Source organism: Leptonychotes weddellii, chromosome 13, assembly GCF_054177405.1.
Source record: "Leptonychotes weddellii isolate Sample4059 chromosome 13, ASM5417740v2, whole genome shotgun sequence".
Classification (NCBI taxonomy): domain Eukaryota; kingdom Metazoa; phylum Chordata; class Mammalia; order Carnivora; family Phocidae; genus Leptonychotes; species Leptonychotes weddellii.
The window spans coordinates 81,497,933-81,506,192 of NC_138381.1; positions in this window are offsets into that span (position 1 = coordinate 81,497,933).

Consider the following 8,260-nt stretch of genomic DNA (forward strand, 5'->3'; position numbering starts at 1 on the left):
GGCATCATTATTAAATAACTGGAAAACTGCACTAGCTGGAAGCCTCCCTGAACATTCTTAGGAAATGTTCAGGAGCACAGAACTACACGAGGTGGACAGCGTCTTCCCAAGACCAACAGAACAGGATCACCTCTGCAGCAGATCGTCAGACTTGCTGTTTACTTCATCCTCTATCAGTTACGGTTTAGATTGCTTATAGACACTAGTTACATGGTACATATGATACTGGATAGACTCCTTATCCTTAATATTGTTCTTTGTGGCTCAGTCTTTGGGACGAGTCCACACCTTGTCACAATTTGCTGATGATTTGACTAAAACTGATAGTTTCCAGGTGCCTGGGTGGCTCAGTCGGTTAAATGTCTGCCTTCAGCTCAGGTCATGATCCCAGAGTCCCCAGATCGAGCCCCACATGGGGCTCCCTGCTCAGTGGGGGAGTCGGCTTCTCCTTCTGCCCCTCACTCCGCTGTCGTGCTCTCTCACTCTCTCTCAAATAAATAAATATAATCTTAAAAAAAAAAAAGAAATTAGTGCCAAAGTAAGTTGGGTGGAAAGTAACTACAAACTTAACTGTCAGGTGTTGTTTTGTTTTTTTTTTTTAAGGTTTTCTTTATTTATTTGAGAGAGAGAGACACAGCGAGAGAGGGAACACAAGCAGGGGGAGTGGGAGAGGGAGAAGCAGGCTTCCCGCGGAGCAGGGAGCCTGATGCGGGGCTCAATCGCAGGACCCTGAGATGATGACCTGAGCCGAAGGCTGACACTTTACTGACTGAGCCAACCAGTGCCCCTGGTACTGATTTCTTGATAAATTAGTTGATTTCCTAAGTGAATTGGATCAAACCGCTAAGTGCGTTTTAAAAGACAAGGCTTTTTTTTTAAGTAGGCAGTTTATTTTTTTTTTCAAGTTTTTACTCAAATTCCAGTTAGTTTACATACAGCGTAACATTAGTTCAGGTGTAGAATCTGGTGATTCATCACTTACATACAACACCCAGTGCTCATCACAAGCGCCCTTCTCATTTAAGTAGGCAATTTAGTTTATCCCCCCATAGCTAGTTCTTTCAGACTTCACAATGGGGATGGGACCTGTTTTCTTCGTTTATTTTGGGTAAAATTGGATCTTGGCCTAGAAGTCTCTGATGTGTAATGAAGTCTTAATGGTATCTAAAGACTTTATTATGCTCATTAGGTTCATAGAGTCTTCAGTATGAATTCTCTGGTGTTTAATATGGCTTGAGCAATAACTAAAAATCTTCCCACATTATATATAGTTAGAAACTTTATATTTAGCATAAATATCCTGGCATTCAATAAGGGGTGAATGACAATTAAAGGACTGTCAATATATATTGCATTTAGAGGGGTTTTCTACCTTATGAGTTATTTCATGTTGTGTAATGTCTGTTCTGTATATGCGGGAATTATCTTCATAGAGTTTGATTCCAGCTTGAATTTTCTGATGTTGGGTTAGAAATCACTAAAATTTTTTTCAGATTTAAAATGTTCATGAGCCGGGTTCCTGGGTGGCTCAGTCGTTGGGCGTCTGCCTTCGGCTCAGGTCATGATCCCAGGGCGCTGGGATCGATCCCCGCATCAGGCTCCCTGCTCGGCGGGAAGCCTGCTTCTGTGTGTTCCCCTCTCTCTCGTTCTCTCTCTCTGTCAAATAAATAAAATAAAATCTTTAAAAAAGATAAAATGTTAATAAGCTTTCTCTCAAGTAAGAATTCTCAGATAAAGACTAAGTTTTGTGTATTGGCCAGCAGAAGACATTTTTTGCTTGGTGCTGAAATGTCTTTTGATTTTCCTTTTGCTCTGTATATAGCTTTTACATTCCTAATTTTCTCTGAATCAGGAACACTTAAGCTCATGGCTTAAAAGTTGTTCCATTATTTTGTGTTGGGATGAGTAATGTTCATAAATACCCTAGACTCCAAGTGTGAAACATGAAAGAAAAAAAACTACTTTGATTTACTACTTTGGAAGAAAGGAAATTTTTTTTTTTTAAGATTTATTTATGTTTAGAGCAAGCAAGAGAGAGAGCACAGGGGGAAGGGCAGAGGGAGAGGGAGTCCCACGCCGATTCTGCACTCAGCATGGAGCCCAGTATGGGGCTCGATCCCACGACCCTGAGATCACGACCTTGAGATCATGACCTGAGCAAAACCAAGAGTTGGATGCTCGACCGACTGCACCACCCAGGCACTCCTGGAAGGAAGGAAATTTCTATGTTAAAAGTACGATCATTAAACTTTCAATGATATCAATGAGACGTGACTGACAGACAGCTTTCAATTATGGATTTGTAATCTAAAAATTGGACAATAACACTGAAAATTAGAAGATTTTTGTGTAGGAAAGTGAGAAAGGATATTAGAGAAAGGGCTAAATCAGTGATTCTCACACTTTGGCAAGCATCATATTTACCTAGCAAATTTATTAAAAATACAAATGTCTAAATCTCATCCTCTGGATAAAGAACACATGTCTCAAAAACCTGGTTAAGTGATTTCATTGAATCCTAAACTTCGAAAACTACTGGATAAGATAAAGGGAAATAAAATAGGAAAACATGGCGAAGTTAAGGAATTGGAGAAGGCAATTTGGAATCATAGTCTTCACTGTATATCTGGAATCATGTAAGAAGTGGTGAACTCTCTTCCACCAGGCTGTAGTCCTTCTGTCCTCCAAAACATTCTGTATCTGTTTTGACACTTTAATTAATTAATTTATTTTATTTTTTATTTATTTATTAATATTTTATTTATTTGACACAGAGAGAGAGACAGCGAGAGAGGGGATACAAGCAGGGGGAGTGGGAGAGAGAGAAGCAGGCTTCCTGCTGAGCAGGGAGCCTGATGTGGGGCTCGATCCCAGAACCCTGGGATCATGACCTGAGCCGAAGGCAGATGCTTAACTGACTGAGCCACCCAGGTGCCCCTAATTTATTTATTTTAGAGAGAGAGAGAGGGAGAGAGAGGCTCAAGCAGATTCCCGCTGACTGTGGAGCCTGATGCAGGGCTCTGAGATCATGACCTGAGCCAAAACCAAGAGTCGGCTGCTTAACGACTGAGCCACCCAGGCACCCCAACATTTATCCTTTTTAAATATTGATTTATATCACTGCTGCTAACCGAAAACCGCCAGGGGCTTCTCTGCAACCATACACACTTCATAATGACAGAATAACAACAAATGTAATAATAGATAACATTTACTGAGTACTTTTATTTAAACCAGTGCCACAAAGCTATTTAATAGTAGGTCAAAAATTCAAACCTAGATGGTCTAAGTTGTGACTTGTAAAAGAAAAATATAACACAGGCCTATTTATAAAATCCATGTGAAATTTCAAGCTCCACTTTTCAGAATGAAATATAAAGAGAAATTTTTTCTGGCTAAAAAATGATTTAGGTCGCTCTATGTACCTGGTTGAACTCTGGAAATCATTATTGGTATAAATACTACTTTTCATCATGTTGTATTAGTATATACAATTGGTATATATTAAGTATAGGCAGTGATGCTACCCAGGGTATGTCTTTTTTTTTTTTTTAAGGATTTTATTTATTTATTTGAGAGAGAGAGCACGTGTGCGAGAGAGAGGAAGTAGGGTGAAGAGCAGAGGGAGAAGCAGACACCCCGCCGAGCAGGGAGCCCGACACGGGACTCAATCCCTGGACTCTGGGATCATGACCTAAGCTGAAGGCAGATGCGCAACTGACCGAGCCACCCAGGTGCTCCTGGGTATGTCTTACCATGGTTTTGCCTAGTTCTGCTTAAAAGCTGGCTTTATAATAATACTCTGATTTTCCTGCAAAATCTGTAACCCATTTCAGCAGTCCTACCTAGATGGTTTTACTGCCTTTGGTGTAGCGGGTGCTCTGGCATACACTCTCCTTCAGGACGGAGGCCCTCATTTCTCCAGATGCCATAAATGGGGCCATAAATGAGTCCCTCTCAAGAAATTGCCCTCAGCTGGAGGGAGTTGCTTCACCAAAATTAGCCTCCTTGGGTTCAGCCCATACCCTAAAACTGGTCAATATAATGGTACAAAGTCCCCACTCCTTTACCTCAATTTTGTTCATCTCTGAACGGCCAATTTCAGAGATTTTGTGAGATTAGCTGAGGCCTCTGTTGTAAAAGCATCACTATTCAACTTTTTCTTCTGTCCAGTCCTGCTTCCCTCATTCCCTAACAGTGGTCGATCCTGAGAGCAGTCCCTAATACACCAGCTGCTTATAAGGTCTGTTTCCTGCAAAACTCAACCTCCTTCATGTGTATATTTATTGTTCCAGCTAGCTTATAAATCTGTTAGAAAAATAAATTTGTCTCATCCTTTGCCATGTCCCTTAGTATTAAAGTCCTAGACTTATATAGTAGATATTCTACAAGAACACAGAAATAGGAAAGACGATCAGGGAAGCTAAGACAGAAAAGAAACTATTATGAAAGAGAATTAAAAATTAAGAAATAATTTTTAAAGGCATTTTCCATATAAATTAACCAACAAATCCTATATCTAATGAGAGCCTGTTTCCAAATATGGGAACAAAAATAAATACAAGCACTTTTTAAAAAATTTCTTTGAAGTTTCATGCTTGATTTTTTAAAAAAGATTTTATTTATTTACTTGTCAGAGAGGGAGAGAGAGAGCACAAGCTGGGGGAGCAGTAGACAGAGGGAGAGGGAGAAGCAGGCTCACCACTGAGCAGGGAGCCGGACATGGGGCTTGATCCCAGGACCCGGGATCACGTCCTGACCTGAAGGCAGACACTCAGCCAACTAAGCCCCTCAGGTGCCCCAATACGAGCACTTTTAAGTAAAAAAAAAAAAAAAAAGGTGAGCAGGAAACAAAGAATGATGTATGACATAAAGGCCGTAGGGATAATTAACATGGTTCAAATTACAAATCATACCACAATTCATAAATATGAGATCAAAATTCGTTAGAATAGACAAAAATTAATTTTGTAGGGTTTGAGACATCACCTGAGCACTGAAAATGTTACAGTGCTTCCTCGTGCTGTGACTTTCCCGATTAACAGGATTAATCCATTACCAGGGGAGTCAGTAATTCTAGAACTAGACCTGAAAAATTTCATTTTTGCCTTCTCTACATCCATTCCCTTTCTTTGGATAATTTATCTCTATTTTTTAAGGAAACAACCCTTCTCCTGTGTTTAGTCTGTGTGGTTTCAGTGAAGCTTAGGACAATGAACTACTGGTTTTATACAGTGGATCAAGGCCTGGACAATCAGTCATTGTGACTCTGGTTCAGGGATGGGCGTCTGAACTTAAGAGAGTCAATCTTTACATATTTGCCAGAACCATTAAAAAGTATGTGTATTTTCCTGCGCTACTTAATGAGGAAAGCTTGACTGAAAATGAAGCCAACTGGGAAGAAGAGAAAGGGAGACAGTAGTCTATAGGTGATTGAAGCCCTGGATCCAGCCATTCCTGAAGCTTGACCTCTTCTGTTACAAAAGGCATTTCCTCTGTTAGTTTAAGCTACTTTGAGCAATATTTCTGGCATTTGCGTTCAGGAGTTTTAATACAAACTTAATGAATTAATTACATATGGTGTTTCCAGCATCAATTCCCATGCCAATACTGAAAAAAAATCTTAAGTTAGATCACTGAAAACAAGAAACAAGGCAATCACATGTATGTATTTATCAATTGTTGCAACTCTACTTTCTTTAATGCATATGGATCTCCCAAAACTGTCCCAAATCTTTTATGAACAGATTGGTATCTCTTTTTTTTTTTAAGTAAACTCTACACCCAGCTCAAACTCATGACCCTAAGATCAAGAGTCGAATGCCCTACCAACTGAGGCTGCCAGGCACCCTTTAGAATGCTATCTTTGTGTTGAGTTCTATCATTATCTTACATACCAAAATGTCCTCACTGGTCTCCACTTGTCTGAATACTGTCATCAGTCATTCTTATAGGTGTCTATTTCTCTCATGGACTTTTCCAGAATGTCCTTCCATTCTTTTATTATTTTTTAAAGATTTTATTTATTTATTTGACAGAGAGATACACAGTGAGAGAGGGAACACAAGCAGGGGGAGTGGGAGAGGGAGAAGCAGGCTTCCCGCCGAGCAGGGAGCCCGATGTGGGGCTCAATCCCAGGACCCCGGGATCCTGACCTGAGCCGAAGGCAGACGCTTAATGACTGAGCCACCCAGGCGCCCCATCCTTCCATTCTTTTATACCCAATTCCAACCCTAGACCCTAAAATAGGTATTACCTATCCATAAAAATAGTTCTGGATAATTTTAGGCCAGTAGAAGCTTTTCACCATAATACATTCATTCATAATTATGAATAAGGAGACTTGGGTTAGCAGGAGACTAAAGTCCCTAATATGGAAAGTTCTGGGAAGACTATAGGATTAGGGACGATGCATTTAAATTTATTTAAATGACATAAGATGGTAGTCCGGATGGGAGGATAGCCTAAGAAAGGTCTAAAGAGGTAAATTTGCTTCAATCAGAGTAGTAGACATAGAATATATTTTTGCAATTTGCTAAAAATATTATCTGCTTGGGAGTTTATGAGACTATAACTGAGTGATTAGCTTTGGATTCAGCTAGAAAGGGAAGACTAAATTAGAGGTAAGTGGAATAAAGGAAAGAGCTCAGGATTTAGATTTCTATCTATCTAGACTTTTTTTTGATGTGTTGCATTTTCATTTTAATTCAAATTATTTTCTAATTTTCTTTGTGATTTTTTTGAGTTAGGGGTTACTTAACTTAATCTGGGGACTTCCTACATTTTTCCTGGGGTTGATTTCTTTCCTTTTTTTTTTCTTTCTAATTTAATTCCACTGTTGTCAGAAAACATACTTTGTATGATTTCAATCCTTATAAATCTATTGAGACTAATTTCGTGGTCCAATATAGGACCTATCCTGGAGAATGTGCCATGCACACATAAAAATTATACATACTTAACAGTCTTTAGATAGCATTGCTAAATAAAAATTAAGCCAAGTAAATTTTAAAGATATAATTGACTTTATTATTCAATTCATGAAACTGGCAGCATCCCATCTAGCAGGTAGAGGGGAGCTCCAAAGGGCTACAGAAAGGGAAAGGTTTTAAAAAGCAGGGCAAAGAAGTCATAAATAGAAAAAAGTATTATCTTAGGTGAGGTCACCCTCATTTGGGGACAAAGGAATTTTAGTAGGTAGATTACCTCCTCTTCCTTTGGGGGATGAAAAGGGCCCTGTGACAGATGACCTTCTTGGTGCTTACCCATTAAGATTACATTTTTGGGAGGTTGAGACTGCTAATGTTAGGTTACATACTACTTCTGGGTTTACAGACTTGGGGCCTTCACCTAAGTGCGCCCATTTTGGGCCTGTGGTTTTCTCTTTAACACTGTTCTCTAGATGTCAGTTACTTTGTGTCTTTTCAGTTCTGGCTAATTTTGTCTGTGTGCTTTTATCTTTAATATATCCTTTGCTTTCTTTTGGCTTACTTTGTTGGTTTTTCACTAGGTTTTTGAGACTTTAATTTGTTCCTTTTTTAGTGTTTATTGTTATAATCACTCCAGATTGTGAGATTTTCTGTTATTGCTGCTTTATTTCTCCCATAAATGCTTATAGAGTGTTGTCTACACTTTTGTCTTTTGTTGAATAGAAAGCTTTTTGAAAAAAAAAAAAAAGATTTTCAGGCAGAAAAGCCTTTTTTTTTTTTATTTTTAAAGATTTTATTTATTTAAGAGAGAGAGAATGAGAGAGAGCACATGAGAGGGGGAGGGTCAGAAGGAGAAGCAGACTCCCTGCCGAGCAGGGAGCCCGATGCGGGACTCGATCCAGGGACTCGATCCAGGGACTCGATCCAGGGACTCGATCCAGGGACTCCAGGATCATGACCTGAGCCGAAGGCAGTCGCTTAACCAACTGAGCCACCCAGGCGCCCTGGAAAAGCCTTTTAAAATTATGGTATTTAGAGTTTTATTGCATTGTAATGAGAGAATTGCTTATTTTGGACTGGCAGTTTGTTCTGTCTTCTTTCTTTCCATCCACTGCAGTGTCTCCTGTATGCAGGGCTGTGTGGTTAGGGCACAGGTGTTCCACACTGTTGTGTAACCCTGTGACCTGCAGCTTTTGGCCTTACAAAGTGTCCTTCTCTTCTATGTCTGTGGATCAGAACCCTGTCTTTTTTTAAAAAATATTTTATTTATTTATTTATTTGACAGAGGGAGACACAGCGAGAGAGGGAACACAAGCAGGGGGAGAGGGAGA